The sequence below is a fragment of the Cherax quadricarinatus genome, chromosome 53 (genome assembly GCF_038502225.1).
Source record: "Cherax quadricarinatus isolate ZL_2023a chromosome 53, ASM3850222v1, whole genome shotgun sequence".
In the NCBI taxonomy this organism is placed as follows: domain Eukaryota; kingdom Metazoa; phylum Arthropoda; class Malacostraca; order Decapoda; family Parastacidae; genus Cherax; species Cherax quadricarinatus.
In genome coordinates, this window is record NC_091344.1 from 23,533,236 (window position 1) to 23,551,402 (window position 18,167).

The following is an 18,167-nucleotide window of genomic DNA, read 5'->3' on the forward strand; positions in this document are numbered from 1 at the left end:
CCATGGTCAGACAAAATTTCTCTAGGGATGCCCACTCTGGAGAAGATGGACAAAAGGGCTTCAGCCACCTCTGTAGTAGTTATGGTCTTTAAGGGAACGGCTTCAGGGAAACTCGAAGCATAATCAACTAATGTTAATATATATCTATGTCCCCCAGATGAAAGTGGAGATAAAGGACCAACGATGTCAATAGCTACTCTTTCAAACGGTACCGTAAAGATAGGCATTTTGACCATAGGTACTCGCCTGGTACCTCGGGAGAATGACAGTTGGCAAACTTTACACGATCTACAATAGGTAGTGATATCTGAGGACATTTTTGGCCAAAAATAGGTTTCCCTAATTTTATTTAAGGTTTTACGATGCGAGAAATGTCCGGCCACTGGCCGGTCATGAGCCATTTTAAGAACAGTCTCTCTGCATTGACTTGGAACAACTAAGATGGAATAGTCTATCTCATCTGAATTTAATTTGAATACTGACTTGTACAAGATACCTTTTATATATTCAAATTTATATGAAAAGTTTTTCCTTTGGATAACTTGATTTTGTTTAGCGGCATTATGGCAATTCTGAAGAGAAGGGCAATTACGATGGAAATTGACAAAGGAGTCCTTCGATATATCTAAAGGCTTAAAGTCAGGAAAAATCAAAGGATGGACAGTAGGAGAAACCTGGGCTTTGGTCTGAGCCCTAGTCAAGACATTTATGGTATTGGAGGTGATATCTTCACTTTCATCTAACAAGTGAACCGGTGATCCTACTACCTTGCTTTCGAGAGTAGAATCACTGGTTTTTAATCCCACATGAATCTCACGAGACATTGTCTCATCTGAACTTTCGAGGGGCTTTTCTGACTCTACAGGAAGAGGATCTGAAACACTTATATCCATCTTTGGTGATGAAAGGTCAACCTCAGAAGGAAGAATGGCACCTTTTACATTACCTATTAGTACGGAGCAAGAAGTGATGGGAGCTAGTACGGCTTCAGACCAACCTGTGAACCATTTAGACCTAATGTAACAACGGATGGTAGGAAAAGTGTCTGTACGGCCCAAGTAGTCTGAAAGTATAGCAGAGGAATGAGTTTCTTTAAGGTTAGGGAACAGCTTATCAGAAATGACTATACATGTGCATCCAGTGTCTCGTAAAATGGTGGATACATTAAGTCCATTAACTGTTCCTGAACAGAAGGGTGCTTGGTCATTACAGTCTTTAAAACATCTTCCAACTTTTTGGACCTTCTTAGAAGGACAATCTGGACGTTTATGTCCCTTAACACAACACAAATGACAAACAGGAATAAAAGAAGTCATTTTACTTTCCACTAGAGGCTTTGATTTCTTAAGGTCTGATGAACCCTTGCCCTTAGGGTTCGATCCCTTTAGGTCTTTATAGGAATTGTGAGCCTCAGCATACAGGTCAGCAGCCTCAGCAACTTCCTCAGCTTTAATCAGGTTACGTTCTCTAATGAATGTTCGTATCTGGTGAGGAAGAGCTGTCAGGAACTGGTCAGTAACCATGAAGTCTCGAAGAGATTCATAACTGTGATCAATTCCTGAACTCTCTATCCAAAAGTCGAACAAACGAAAGAGTGTTACCTGTAACTGTTGAAAGTTCTGGCCAGGCTGTAAGGTGGCATACCTGAAATCTTTCCTGTAAGAATTAGTGGTTTTTTGATATGCTTTAAGGATTGCCTTCTTCAGTAGGTTATAATTACATATGATATCCTGCGACAAAGTTGCATAGATATTCAAGGCTGTACCAGAAAATAACATTCCTAACCTGGTAGCCCAGGTGTCAGCAGGCCATTCACAGAGGGTAGCGGTATTTTCAAACCTGATAATGTATGAAGTTATGTCTTCCCCCTCTGTGAAGGGAGGTAAATTAGGGGTTGGAATATGTGCACTGACTGCACGTTGTTCCATTACTCCTTCCTCTAATTGTTGTTGTGTAAAAGTTAACTTTTTATTCTCCAATTCAAGGCGAGATTTTTCGAGTTCGTGATCCTTTTCTCTCTCTATTAACTCATGCTCTCTAGCTCTTTCCTCACGTTCTCTAGCTTTTTCCTCAACTTCTCTATCCTTTGCTCTTTCCTCAAGTTCTCTTAATTTAACCTGTTCTTCATGTACTCTAGCTCTTTCCTCACGATCAAGTTTATCACACTCTTTTTGGTCTTCTCGCTCTCTTTCTAACTGTCTTTCTTGGATTTCTCTCTCAATTCTCTCTCTCTCCTTTTTCTCTTCTCTTTCGATTCTCTCTCTCTCCTTTTCTTCTTCTCTTTCGATTCTCTCTCTCTCCTTTTCTTCTTCTCTTTCCCTTTCTAACTGTCTTTCTTCTCTCTCAATTCTCTCTCTTTCAAGTCTTTCCTGGATCTTAGCACTAATGAAAGATTCTAAATTTTTCCCTGTTATTCCTAACTTACTTCCAGCGTTCATCCAAAACTGGTATTCATCCATGCTTGCAAGAATAACTTAAACTATCAGGGGAAATGAAACGGGTATTAAAGAAAACGGACGGTTCAATTCCTGCTCCGCTCAAACTGTAAATAAACCAGAGGGCTCGATCCCTGCTTCAATTAAACAATATGTATTAATGAAAACGAAGGGTTCTATGCCGGCTCCGAGCAAACAGTAAGTAGAATGGGGTCACTTGACCATCCAATCTTCTCACCAACAAATCAAGAGTGTCCTATGACAGTTCCCTTGATATAATAAAGAGCTCAATGAAACAAATTGTCACTGGAAAATCTCGGGTCCCTAGAGTCTAATCCTCCAAAGTGTTTCAAGCTCCAAAAGGTGGCAGAATTAAATATTATATCCTGCCTGACTTGACTTACAATAAATTGAGACTATAACAATCACCAAATCTTTCAAATACCTGTACTGTAGTCCTACCATAGAGAATGATTACTCATGGCTGGTGGTAACCGTCTGTGGTATGCGGCGTTGAAGTTCCAATGGTAGATTCGAGATGGAGTTGAATCTTGATTCAGTAGAGTTGATCCTGGCAAGGTCGCCACTTGTGAAGGCTTACTCAGCCCTGTAACAACTTCAGACAGTATTACCAAGGCTGGCTCCTCCTCAAGAAAATTAATGAATAGAAAAAGAAATAATAATTCACAAAGATAAACACTATTTATTAAATCAAACATAAAACAACAAAACATGAAAGGTATATCCTATTTGAAAGAAAAATGAAAAATGAAATGAATAAAATAACATTTGAACTCAACGCTAATATCTACAAGGGTGTCTGGTGTTGGTGACACTGTTGTTGAAACCGTAGCCGTTGCTGATGATAAGGGTGGGGGAGGTCGCAGGAGTTGGTGACCATCCACTGGCTAGTTCTTCACAGAGAATCGCCGTGATTATTATCCCGATGACAGGAAAGCAGATTCTTTACCGCTGCAATGCTGTGGAGTTACGTCCTGCACTTTCATACAGGTGCACAGGTAGTTCAATACAAAATGGAGAAGTCTCTGGACGTTAGTCCTTCTGTTCTGCTCGTTGATTGCCAGGTGACCCTCTCTGACATCCAAGAGTAGTGTTGGGAGCTGTGAGTCGAGTGATTTACTGTTTGACCAGAGCCCCACACATCACCTTTCGGGGGGGATGAGGTGGAAGAGGGAGGGGAAGGGATAGCGGGAGCTAGACTGACCCTACGTTAACAAGCAGCCGGCAATCAAACTATCACTTTAGGGGTGGAGGAAGAAAGGCGGAAGCTTGACTTACCCTACCTTAACTAGTAGCCGGTAATGAAACTATCGTTACTATATCTCTACTCCTATCTATTGAACTTTTCCCTCACACTAGGCATTTCGGGCAGACTTAGATTAATTCTTAACATTGGTTTAGAAAGACACGTAAGCAAACACTATAACATATTTATTAGAAAACGTTTCGGTCCTGGGACCTTGATCGCTTCTAACCTAAGGTCCCAGGACCGAAACGTTTTCTAATAAATGTTATAGTGTTTGCTTACGTGTCTTTCTAAACCAACTTGTAGGTTTTTATTACCAAGGTTTATACCAATTCTTAACATTAAATCCTTACAGATTATGGTATTAAGGCTAGGTGACTACATCATAATTTGTGAGTTTAGCAATGTGAATGCTTTTATTTTAGCACAATACAAAGTGTCTATATTGGAGTATCATAGGCAAACTTATGACTAGTTAGGATTCATTATTTTAAGATTAAGATTAGTATTTCTGTGTTTATAGTCAGTGGGTGAGTGAGTGTAATTGTGAACCACCAGGTGGTTATCATGTAGTTAGTTGTCGGGGTGTATCAGGGAGATAAGATGTTTTCTAACTGTAGTTTTGAAAGTGATGAGTGTGTCTGCAGTTCTAGAATTTTCAGGCAGGGTGTTCCAGATTTTAGGTCCTTTGAAATACATTGAATTTTTGTAAAGGTTTAGTCGGACACGGGGAATGCCATAGAGATGTTTGTGTATGGTGTTATGCCTGTGGATCCTGTCACAACTATCAAGAAAGCGTTTTAGGTCAAGGTTAATATTGGAATTTAAGGTCCTGTAGATATAGATTGCATAGTAGTAAGTGTGGATGTTCTGAATAGGGAGTAAGTTAAGATCTATGAAGAGTGGGGGGAGGGGAGTTGCCAGGGATGGGATTTAGTGATTATTCTTACTGTGGCTTTTTGTTGGGTTATTATTGGCTTTAGGTGTGTTGCTGCAGTTGAACCCCAAACACAGATAGCATAGGTGAGGTATGGATATATAAGTGAATGGTATAGTGTGAGAAGGGCAGTTTGCGGCACGTAGTATCGTATTTTGGAGAGGATCCCAACCGTTTTGGATACTTTTTTTGTTATGTGTTGGATATGGGTGCTGAAATTTAGGTTGTTGTCGAGGTATAGGCCAAGGAATTTGCCCTCATTATGTCTGGCAATTAGAGTGTTGTCGATCTTAATGTTAAGTTGCGCAACACCTGCTCTGCTACCAAACATAATATAGAAGGTTTTGCCAGTGTTAAGTGTAAGTTTATTGGCTGTCATCTAAGTCGATATTTTGAGCAGCTCCTCAGCCTTGGAGTCTTCAAGACTACGGTCCTCTTTATCAACCCCGAGGCTGAGGGACTGATTAGCTCATATTTTGTGTACTGATAAAGCCACTGGATGGCGAAACGTCTACAAATAAAGATACCCAGATACTGCACATGTGTCTAATTCTTCATTTTGTTGGTATTGTCCACCACTCGTGTACAGTAGTCGGACTGATGCGCAGTGGAGTAGTAGTAATAGTAGTAGCAGCTGCTGTTGTAGTAGTAGTTGCCGAATTAGACACATGTGCAACTCTTGGGTATCTTTATTGAGGAAACGTTTCGCCACACAGTGGCTTCATCAGTCCATATAAAGGAGAATCTTGAAGAACAGAATCTTCAAGATTCTCCTTTGTATGGACTCTGAACCATTGATCTACAGTAGTAGTTGCTGTTGTAATAATGACAGCAGCGGCAGCGGCAGCAGCGGCGGCAGCGGGGGCAGCAGCAGCGGCAGCAGCAGCAGCAGCAGCAGCAGCAGCAGCGGCAGCAGCAGCAGCAGCAGCAGCAGCAGCAGCAGCAACGGCAGCAGCAGCAGCAGCGGCGGCAGCAGCAGCAGCAGCAGTAGCGGCGGCGGCAGCGGCAGCGGCAGCAGCGGCGGCGGCAGCGGCAGCGGCAGCGGCAGCGGCAGCAGCAGCGGCAGCAGCAGCAGCAGCAGCAGCAGCAGCAGCAGCAGCAGCAGCAGCAGCAGCAGCAGCAGCAGCAGCAGCAGTAGTAGTCGTGGTAGCAGCGACTCCTTACTAAATGCCCTGGTTACTGAGAGACATAAAACATAACAAGATAAGAGTGAAGGAACACTGCAGAATGTCTACTGGCCCTTACTAGGCAAATCCTTCCCAAATCCACCGTTTCTCAAGGCTACTCAAGGTTGTACCGGTGATGAACTTAACGTGTAAGTTCCCAAGGAACAAGTCCCAAGTCGTCCACACAGCGCTGCAATATTATAATCTGTGTTCTTGTTAAACTTTGTCTTCAATACGACCTATCAGTATTCATACAACATTTATTAACAGAGACGTAAAGAGTTACCTGGGTGTTATTGGACTGTCGTGGGTGGCATCCCGGGGGAGGGCCTCAGAGCACAAAAGGAAATCAGCCAGAGTACTAGATTATCTTGGATTATACTGGATAATTAATCTTCCAGCGTTTTCCTTCACCACCTTATTCTTCACTAGTAACATTCCAGCAGTGTAATTTTGATATATCACTGCAAATGGGCGACTCAAGTTAAAAGGTCAGATATCATCGTCAGATGAGCCAGTAAAATATTTACACTGCTGGAAGCGTGTGTGTGTGTGTATTCTTTTGGCCGGAGACGCTAGAGACACCTCATAATTTATAGATGGGATATGTTCTGGAGTCAGAAGTCACAAAAAGAAGAAGAGAATATTTAACATTTCAGTAAACCACGGAACGGATGGGGTTCGAACCCAAGGTGATTAAGTCGCAAAACTTACGCACTGGCCTGGAGTTTCACGACTCACTCACCATGAGTTCAAACCCCACCCGTTCCGTGGTTTGTTTACAATCGTGTCATTACGATTTCGTGAGTCAACAGTAACTAATCTTTATCTCTTCTACTTGAACTCTATGTGAGAACTCTTCTAAATTACTTAGACAAGACAGTTCTATCACCGCCAGTGTCGCCTCTGCCACTAACATGGCTATTATTAGGTCTAAGAAGACTCACGAAATCGTAATGACACGATTGCAAACAAACCATACCCCGGCCGGGATTGAACCCGCGGTCAGAGAGTCTCAAAACTCCAGCCCGTCGCGTTAGCCACTAGACCAGCTAGCCACAATAAGATTCGTCCAACTAGGTATATTTCTACACCATAGGAAGGTTAGCACAGGCACCACTGTGACCACAAATGCAGGTTCAATCCCGGTTCAATCTCGGCCGGGGTATGGTTTGTATGCAATCGTGTCATTATGATTTCGTGAGTCATGTTGACGGCAGTGAAGGGACTTGAGCTAGAGTTCGTCACGGCCACGCTAGCTGGAGATTCGTCTGTAAAAACTTGCATTTGTGGTCACAGTGGTGCCTGTGCTAACCTTCCTATGGTGTAGAAATATACCTAGTTGGACGAATCTTATTGTGGCTAGCTGGTCTAGTGGCTAACGCGACGGGCTGGAGTTTTGAGACTCTCTGACCGCGGGATCAATCCCGGCCGGGGTATGGTTAGGTCTAAGAAGGTTGATGTCAGAGGAAAAGAGACTTCAAGCACCTCTACACCACCCCTCGTAGTGGTTTTAATAAAAAATACGTAACAAGAAACAGCTAGGGATCTGTCGTTATATGTCAGTGCAGATGAGGCCCGGTCTCAGACCGGGCAATGGGGGCGTTGACCCCCGAAACCCTCTCCAGGTATACTCCAGGTATACAGAAAATACAGCTCCCTCATTAGGCTTCTAATAACACTGAAGACTTTAATGAGATCTCAGAAACTGGAAGTACTTCCTCTTTGGATTGTAAAGGACCTTTCTAGTATTGGCCAACAGGCGTGCTGCAGTGTTCCTCCTTTCTTATGTTCTTATAAGAGAGAGCAATAAGCCCCGGTATCCTTGAAGATGGATACTTAAATGGGACACAGATGCGCATGTTACACCAACATCAACATAAAGTCCTATATTTTAATTCATACAGTGGTACTGCGTAGTAGTGCCACGGCTTCAGACCACATAGATTGGTCTAGGACGGAAATGGTTATCCGAGACAGGAACGGAAAAATAGTTCTGGAATCTGCGAGCATTCATACCTTAGACACCATCGGCCAGAGCCAGGGAAGTTACCAGCTGTTGTGAGTCGTGGCTCACACGCTCCACAGCACACATCACTCTCCTCACCTGACATGGGTTCTCACTTCACGACTCCTCGTCACCTTCTCTCCTCACAATTCATATCCTACGTTTACCAAGTACTCCACACAGACTTATAAAGGATAGTGTTGTAACTAAACGTTTCTTTAATGAACGTTTTACAAGCTCCCACAATGTGCTTGTATTCCCACAGGCACCTTGATAACTCTGTACTACATATGTTTGTCAGTACCCTTGATAACCCCAAGGGTATCTGCCCTGATATTCCCTGCTGTCAGTGCCATATTATATTAGGTATCCGCTGGTTTGTCCTGCTTTAGACATCGTGACTCAAGGAGTTTCCCTTTCCTCGTCTCGTTAACAACGAGGTCTAGCGTGTTCACTCGGAGCAAACGACTTATTTCACTTCACATATTCTCTTAACTTAGCGTTATTATCATTAATTACATTACAATTCACAAGCCGATTTAACGTCTCATAACTATTATACAAACTAGAGGTCACTCCATTAAGATCTGAGACCGATGAGTGATGATTAATCCAAGGGTAATTTTCCCCAGGACACAGTCCATTGTGGCGCGTCAGTCACCCGCTCCTTCTCTTATCACACTTTTACCACTCTATTACTGTGGTCCCGTAAATCCCGTTCCCTCACTCTCCACCAGGAACAATTACGACACTTCTTATTATGAAATGAGGCCTATATTAATCCTTAGGCCACCGTGAACGTCAATTTCGTGGTTCCATGTTTTCTCAGCTTCCTCCCCACCATTCAAAACAATACGCGCCCTCCCCCCCGCACATCCGCGCATGCGCAAAGGGAACTCTTGGTTCTACTCTTATTTTCAAATACATTTTTGACCCATATAGACACATTAAACACCTATTAGGCACTATAGTTTCGGAAAATCAAAAAATTTTCCACACTGCGGCCGGGCGGAGGTCGTTGCTAGACGACTTACATAATGTGGAGTACAATTTTCCCATCTTCACTGGCCACCCATATTTATTGAACCCTCAAAATGGACTAATTAGTGTTCCATTCTCTCAGGGGCATAAGCCTATGCTCCCTGGATTAATTTATTGGGCATACTGGAATTTTGAGACTTTAACAATAACAAGTCTCTCAGTATCCCAAGTCAGCCCCAGCACATTACTGCATATAGGCACCAACTCCATGGCCATCCATATTTATTGAACCCTCAAAATGGACTAATTAGTGTTCCATTCTCTCAGGGGCATAAGCCTATGCTCCCTGGATTAATTTATTGGGCATACTGGAATTTTGAGACTTTAACAATAACAAGTCTCTCAGTATCCCAAGTCAGTCCCAGCACATTTCTTCATTATTTCATTAACCCCTTCACATATCCTCATTAGTTCCTCTTCAGTTGACGTCACACCCGGAAATTGTCCACATAAGATTATTTACCCAATTACTTCGCTCAGTGGACCGCCTGTGCATTTAAGGTGTGCATTTATCGTCGCCTGAAGTAAGAACAATTTATTATTTAACTGCTTATTAATTATATCATTATAAGCAGTCAACAATTTTGGTGTCTTGCTCAGTTCGCAGAGCTGGGCCCTTTAACTGTCCATACGCCATCCTATAATTAGTAGGTAATTCTGGACGGTCAAGCTTCCACGGAAGTCGCACCCAGTAATGTCCAGATTCACATTTAACATCCTTCAGGTATTGTTCCTGAGTAAAGGAATCATTTGGACTTTCCTCATTTACATTAATCCCTATGCTGTCCAGCTCCCACAAATTAGACTGGTTCAACATCATTCTCGATAGAAGAATACTTGTACTGGGTTGACCTTTCATGAGTAAGACACCGTGACCGTATTCACTACTTCCTCTAGTCATTATTACTAGGCGGTAGTCTGCCATATATTACATGGCCCGTACCAGTGTTGAGGAGAGTGACGCCGTATGGTTTTGGATTTATGCCCTTTATCCTGAATTTTTACATCCAACACCGTCAAGGCTACCTCAGCTAGGCCATCATTATTGCCATTAGCTGCAACCTTTACATCAGTCACTGTAGTGTCAGGGTTATTAACATTATCATTATTGTCACCATTATTATAAGAATCACATACAACCCTGCACATAACTGTATGGTGCTTTCCCTTGTTGCATTGATAGCAACTGTTCAATTTGGTATGACAATCCTTTACATTATGATTGTCTAGACATCTGATAAATCTGTCAAGTTCTTTCATTCTTTCCACTTTAATATCCCATGAATTACAGGCATTACAATTTTTAGTGAAATGAGTACCCTGGCAGAAGAGGCAGTCTCTCTTTTCCTTGCCTGACCTCTTATTAACTGGGTTACACTTACTGAGGTACTTATTCCTCTTACCTTGATGTGAGGAACCACTATTACTGATTCCTGACTTGATATGTGCCTATTTAACTCTTAACTATGATTATTACCACTGGGATTATTTTTCCCTTTTGAGGCTTGACAGATACTTCAGAGTCATTATGTGTTATATCCTTAGAACTGTTTGGCTGACTGGTCTGCAATTGAACAATTAATTCCTGCCGACCTAGTCTGATTTCCTCCAGACCGTACTACGGAGGTTTTGGCAAACACACCCTTTGCATTAATAGGTTGATCAACTGCCTGGCTTACACCCTTTAATTTATTCAAAGCCTTACTTTTACAAGACAGTTTTTCTTCCAATTCGTAATGTTGATTAATTAAAACATTCATTTCCATTCCATCTGCACAATTCTCTAGCAGATCTCTTTCACAGTCTTTAAACCACAATTTGTACCAATCAAATCTACTCTCTAAAGCATCTAAATATAACTTTAATTCATTAGGGTTCACGGTTCTTTGATTCACTAAATCAAATGCCTTCGTCACATGGCTTTTAATAGCCTGTAATGATGCTTTCATTACTCTAAAATTCACGGACTTGTCAGCCACATTAACTCCATTAGATCCAGTCATGGTTAGAGAATTATTAATCACTGATTATACAACTTAAGTAGGCGCCTTATAAGAGTAATTCTTGCACTTTACTCTTGTATAAATCCTAGCCACACATGTGCTAGCAATTAATTGGGCTAATTGTCATCCATCACACGATCGATTAAACTTGTGCACCCTACACCCACTTCCTTCAATCAGTCACTTAATTATTAAGTAATTAATTCAATTAATTTTTTCACTGATTGCATCCGTTTTCGAAGGACCAACGGGCAGATATGGAAAATTTTCTAGGGTGCTTACCTGTATGTACCTCAACATTATATACATACCAGTAATCTCATTGGGAGACAATCATATTGTTTACCGTAGTCACCCCGTGTAGACATGTGAGAAAACTTAACCACCCCTGGTCGCACCAAGTGGTCCCCTCGACCTCACAATCTTATCCATATCTATCCGAGACCAGTATGGATTGGGTAGCACCCACAAGTACGGTGCTACTAATTAATTGTGGACTGTATAGATTATATTAGTTTAACTGAATGAAGGGGGGGGGGGGGTAGGACACACATGGATACATCCGTCAAGGAAAACATTTGTACATAATCCCACTACTTACCAGATGTTCTCTGGTGGTCACTTGATGTAGCTGGATCACTCGTAACCTATCTAATTATAACATACCACTACTGGCCAGTCTAAGGTTGCTATAACTAGAAGGGTTACTTAACTGTGGGTGATTGATATTCCTCATTTCTTGATTCAGCATCTCATTTTCGATGTCCTGCTACACCGACACGATTCTCATTCCAGCAGGACGAGGTATCCGCTGGTTTGTGAAAGCCCCTGGTTACGCAGAGCATTTCCCGCAACTTAAGTTAATTTTGTCTCCAGGATGCGACACACGCCAGTTGACTAACTCCCAGGTACCCACTTGCTGCTAGGTGAACAGGGGCAGCAGGTGTAACGTGACTATCACCTAGGTACCTACGTGCTACTAGCTGAATAGGGGCAGCAGGTGTCTTAAGGAAACACGCCCCAATGTTTCCACCCGCACCGGAGATTGAACCACGGATACTCAATGTGTGAGCAATCCCAGATTAACCTCTCCTTCAACAGGGGTGGTGAGCAATCCAAGAGCGACCGTCTACCCTGGAAGCCTCGTGGTCCAAGACCTGCCCTCCACCGCTGCTTCCCTCCCGAAGAACTCCAGGTGAGTCATCGAAGTCAGCTAGAGACTTCGACTTGCACCATTTCTTATTTCTGGGGAAAACCTCACTACGAGAGTAGCATGCCCGTCTCACTCTTCGGCGGACGGAGGATCGAGCCTCTTGAAAAACCCGCACAAGGATACCGCCTTCCAGTTTACACTATTTAAAGCAAACTAGAAGGCACTAATAATAACCCCTCGATCTCAAGGTGACATCCCGTACGTCAAGCCTCAAGGAGTAGTATCAGTTACCCTTCATGGTGGGTGAAGAGTTCTTGATCTTAGGAGTCGAAGCTACCCTCCTCTTCCTTGGATCAAATCCTATTGCTTCCTATTTCCCCGGACACTGTACCGTCTACTTGTGTTGATAGATTCCCCAAGTGCACCATAATAATTATTATTATTATAATTATTACAGAAAATTATTATTATTATTATTATTATTATTATTATTATTATTATTATTATTATTATTATTATTATTATTAGTAGTAGTAGTAGTAGTAGTAGTAGTAGTAGTAGTAGTAGTAGCAGTAGCAGTAGTAGTTTCTACTTCCATCTTACATTAAAACTTTCTTAAAACACAACAAATCAGAAGCTGAGAGAAGAATCTCTAGACGATGTTTCGCCCCGTCTTGTACCATTGCTTGTATTTCTTGGGAGTTATTTCACCCACGGTACTGTGACACTCAGTGTCCAGATGAACTGTCCAAAACAGTGCTTGAGCAGACCCGTGCCAGGACCCCGGTCTTGGAGAACATTATACATACAAACGTAACAATCAGTGTATACCTGCTGCAGCATATCGCAGCTCCTGATTGGCAGACAATCAGATTTGATCCATGAAGAAGGGCGGTGCACTGGGGAGGGGATGATGGAAGTTGATCACGATCCTTTAATGAGGATCAAACCACGTCCTTTGAAGGATTAAACGTGAGCTAGCATCAAATATGAGCTAGCATCAAATATTTCAATGTCTCTCACACTTATGTCAACGCTTTCTCTCTCTCTGTCTCTCTCTGGCAGTTTCCGGTGGAAGTGTGTGCACCAGCAGGTACACAAGTACCCGAAGACACTCGCGGATGTGCAAGAAAGTGTGGGTTCCTTGCAGGATCTAGAGAAAAGTATGGAATCCTTGCAGATGCTGGAGGGAAGTATTGGGTCCTTGAAGGAGGTGAAAGGAGGTGTGGCTTCCTTTCAGGACGTCCAGTCATACGCACGTCTGCTGGCAGATGGCCGAGCCTTCCTGAACGGCAGACATATGGTGGTGGCCACAATAGAAGTGAGTCTTTGACGGTCTTTCCTTTATTCTCTCTCTCAGGCACTCCATGTTCAGTCTATCAGCCTCTCATAACAGCAACAATAATAATAATAATAACAATAATCAACATAATTTACATCTTTACCAGGTTGTTCTCACCAGATTATCTTCACTGTTCTCACCAGATTATCTTCACTGTTCTCACTAGATTATCTTCACTGTTCTCACCAGATTATCTTCACTGTTCTCACCAGATTATCTACACTGTTCTCATCAGATTATCTTCACTGTTCTCACCAGATTATCTTTACTGTTCTCACCAGACTATCTTTACTGTTCTCACCAGACTATCTTCACTGTTCTCACCAGATTATCTTCACTGTTCTCACCAGACTATCTTCACTGTTCTCACCAGACTATCTTCACTGTTCTCACCAGATTATCTTCACTGTTCTCACCAGACTATCTTCACTGTTCTCACCAGACTATCTTCACTGTTCTCACCAGACTATCTTCACTGTTCTTACCAGACTATCTTCACTGTTCTTATCAGACTATCTTCACTGTATTTACCAGACTGTTGACACGTAGTTCTTCCTTCTGTCACAGCGTCCACCATTCATTACACTGACGACGGCTGGCCAGGAGATCACGGAGGCCAAGGGATTCTGCATGGAGATGCTCCAGGAGATGGCTAAGAGGTTCAACTTCACGTAATAAAGTTGGTAGAATTACCGACAATATGTAAAGTAAAAGGACACAAGTGCAACTAATGTGACATTTATTGTGGCAACGTTTCGCTCTCCAGGAGCTTTATCAAGCTTGATAAAACTCCTGGAGAGCGAAACGTTGCCACAATAAATGTCACATTAGTTGCACTTGTGTCCTTTTACTTTACAACTTCACGTAAGTTCTGTCCAGAGGTTCACCAGGCGTCAGAACCTGAAAGGTACTGCCTCTCATCGTTCTTACACGTTCTCTTTAATGCAAGAATACCAGCGCCATATTGGTTAGGTTAGGTTTGGATTGTTAAGTTTGTTTTGGGTAAGGTAGGTTAGGTTAAGTGAGGTTAGGTTAAGTTAGGTTTGTTTTGGGTAAGTTAGGTTAGGTTAAGTTAGGTTAGGTTAGGTTAGGTAAGGTTACGTTAATCTTATTGATAACGTAGCCGAGAAACGTTAATAAAGACGCCCACTGATGCAGTGGTTACCTTTATCAGTGACAACGTTTCGCCCACACAGTGGGCTTTAAAAATATAAGAATTTTTAGAAAGTAAGAATTAAAACATTTCGATTTCAAAACAATAAAAAAGAATTTAAGAACTTCAGGATAAGAATAAAAATAATGATTAAAAATAAGGATTAGAAAATAAAGTTTAATAACTGATGATAATAAAACTGAAAATATAAAAAAATGATAAGCCTTTGTGATATTATTATTATTATTATTATTATTATTATTATTATTATTATTATTATTATTATTATTATTATTATTATTATTAAAGCCAGTATATTCCAATACTTAAGGTATTACAACAGAAGTACTCATAATGGTAACTTTCTGCCTCCTACATGTACTTCAGGTACCTAACTGATTCCTTCAGGTACTCTCCTTCCCTCTACAGGACTCCTCATTCCTCCTTCAGGTACAAGATGGTAGTGTCTTACGACGGAAAATGGGGAGTAGCAATGCCAAACGGAACATACGATGGCTTGGTGGGCATGATACGGCGCAAGGTGAGGCATGGTACGGCGCAAGGTGAGGCATGGTACGGCGCGAGGTGAGGCATGGTACAATGCAAGGTGAGGACTGGTACAATGCAAGGTGAGGCATTACAATGAAAGGTGAGGCATGGTACAACGCAAGGTGAGGCATGGTACAATGCAAGGTGAGGCATGGTACGGTGCAAGGTGAGGCATGGTACAATGCAAGGTGAGGACTGGTACAATGCAAGGTGAGGCATTACAATGAAAGGTGAGGCATGGTACAATGCAAGGTGAGGCATGGTACAATGCAAGGTGAGGCATGGCACAACGCAAGGTGAGGCATAGTACAATGCAAGGTGAGGCATGGTACAACGCAAGGTGAGGCATGGTACAACGCAAGGTGAGGCATAGTACAACGCAAGGTGAGGCATGGTACAACGCAAGCTGAGGCATAGTACAAAGCAAGGTGAGGCATGGTACAACGCAAGGTGAGGCATGGTACAACGCAAGGTGAGGCATGGTACAATGCAAGGTGAGGCATGGTACAACGCAAGGTGAGGTATGGTACAACGCAAGGCGAGATATGGTACAATGCAAGGTGAGGCATGATACAATGACAGGTAGGTATGGTACAATGACAGGTGAGGTATGGTACAATGACAGGCGAGGTATTGTACAATGACAGGAGACAGACTTAGCATTAGACCTGTGTAACACTGTGTAACACTGTGTAACACTGAAGCTCCCGCTTCACACACGGAGGGCCCGGGTTCGATTCCCGGCGGGTGGAAACATTCGACACGTTTCCTTACACCTGTTGTCCTGTTCACCTAGCAGCAAATAGGTACCTGGGTGTTAGTCGACTGTGTGGGTCGCATCCTGGGGGACAAGATTAAGGACCCCAATGGAAATAAGTTAGACAGTCCTCGATGACGCACTGACTTTCTTGGGTTATCCTGGGTGGCTAACCCTCCGGGGTTAAAAATCCGAACGAAATCTTATCTTATCTTATCTGAAGTATAGATTAATGCAGCTTCTAGGCATTTACGTCTGCAGGTGTCTGGTTTCAGAATAACTAAGAGGGCGTATCACCGCCTGTCACGCGGGAGACCGGGGTTCGAGTCCCCGCAGGGAGGACAATGTATAGGGTGACACTGTGGCCTGGCTGGCAAAGCTCTCGCTTTACATGCGGACCGCCCGGGTTCGATTCCCGGCGGGGTAGAAACATTTCGACGCGTTTCCTTGCACCTGTTGTCTTGTTCACCGAGCAGCAAATAGGTACCTGGATGTTAGCCGACTGGTGGGAGTCGCATCCTGGGGGACAAGATTGAGTACTACAATGGAAATAAAACAGACAGTTCTCGATGACTCACTAACTTTCTTGGGTTATCATGGGTGGCTAACCCTCCGGGGTTAAAAATCCTAACGAAATCATCTTATCGGTCATTTCGTTCCATTAAGTGACCGAAGGCGTTCCAGTGTTATATACTTGAATTATTCAGGCCGTCGCATTTTCACACCTAGATGCGTTCATTCAGACGTGTCTCTAGGTTTGTGGCTGTTTTTCCCCAATATATACCTCACCTCAGTCTCCTGTCGGGATGATGCAAAGCCCCGTGTTTACTAGTTTAAGATTCATCTTGATCCTGGTCACATATCTGATGGATACTTTGTCTAAGGAGACTCTGGTGTTGACTTCTAATTCTAACATTACTTCTAGTAATAGCTTTACTCCGCCACCACCACCATTACTACTACTACTATTATTACTACTGTTGCTATTCTTATTACGTTCCGTTTCCTGCATCTTCATTCCCTTTATGTACTTTCTGTGTCTCTGTGCTGCTTATACAGGCTTGACAAAGCTCCTGAAGAGAGTAATATTGAGGTAATAAACGTCTCATTAATTTTGCTTGCGCCCATTTATCTAATAAGCTTTCTCTAGTCTTATTCTTTACATGAACTTTTAAACAAAACGTTTCCACAATTAAGATACTCAAGTGTTGCACATGTGTCTCATGCCAGAGACCCTAAGAAACGTAGGGTCTTTGGCCTCAGTTTGTCAATATTTTGGGCCTGGTCTCACGTTGCTGCTGTGTTTCAGATGGTGGACTTCGCCGTCAATGGCTTCACCATCACCCAGGCCAGGGAGACTGTGATAGACTTCACTCACGAGTTCTACGAGGAGCCTTCCACCATTCTTCTGCCTTCTTCCAAGGAACACGACAACTTCCTCGCCTTCCTGGAGCCCTTCTCCTGGCAGGTAAATTTTGGACTGACTGACGGAGTCTTCAACACACCTTTCATTGAGTCAGACGAGTGGATTTGGTCTTTCATTTAAATGTATAGATATCTTGGAAGGTGCTTTCTCTCTTGGCATCATCTCTTCTGCTTCATCTTTTCATTCTTCTTCTTGTTTCTGAAGACTATTTCCTTCCCCTCCGTTGTTTATGATGTTTATTTTGTGTTTTCTCTTCTTTATGGCCCTGTCTTCTTTTTCCTCTGGTCGCAGCCTATGCCTCTATATGGTTCATAAACCTGCTTCCGTTTTACTGCCTCCTTTCTCCCTGGCTGTTGGGAAGAATTATAACTTTGTTGGGAGTGGTGTTGGTGCGTGGAGAATTAATGATCTGAAGAGCTCTTTTCTTGCAGTCTTTGATGAAAAAAGAAGGAAAATGTAACTCAGTGAATGTTTGGTGAATGTATGTACATTCCTCGTCAAGAAACTCAGGACTACAAATTCGGTATGCTCTTAGGAAAAACCCGACGATGATGCCTCTTTTGGTCTTGGTATCTTGACTGGAATAGAAGTGTGTGAGATCATTTTTATTGGTGGGTTTCCGATAAACTTGAAATCTTAGGTTGTTGTCTACATTGTGAATGAGGACGTCGAGGAAAGGTAGCTTGTCATTGGACTCTTCAGATCATTAATTCTCCACGCACCAACACCACTCCCAACAAAGTTATAATTCTTCCCAAGAGCCAGGTTGCACTGAACGTCTCAAAAGTACTTTCACAAGCTAACACCAGAGTCGCCATCGCTTCTAGCACTTCAGTAAAGGATCTAACCAGGACAAAATCCAAGCATCACGAACCAGTCAATGCAGGAGTTTACACTATACCCTGTGGAGGCTGTGACAAGATTTACGTA

The 18,167-nt window shown here is 42.6% G+C and overlaps 1 pseudogene; it reads left to right on the forward strand.

Moving 5' to 3' along the window:
• LOC138854247 (glutamate receptor ionotropic, delta-2-like) overlaps positions 1-18,167 on the forward strand; it is a 46,221-nt pseudogene that overhangs the window by 8,166 nt on the left and 19,888 nt on the right.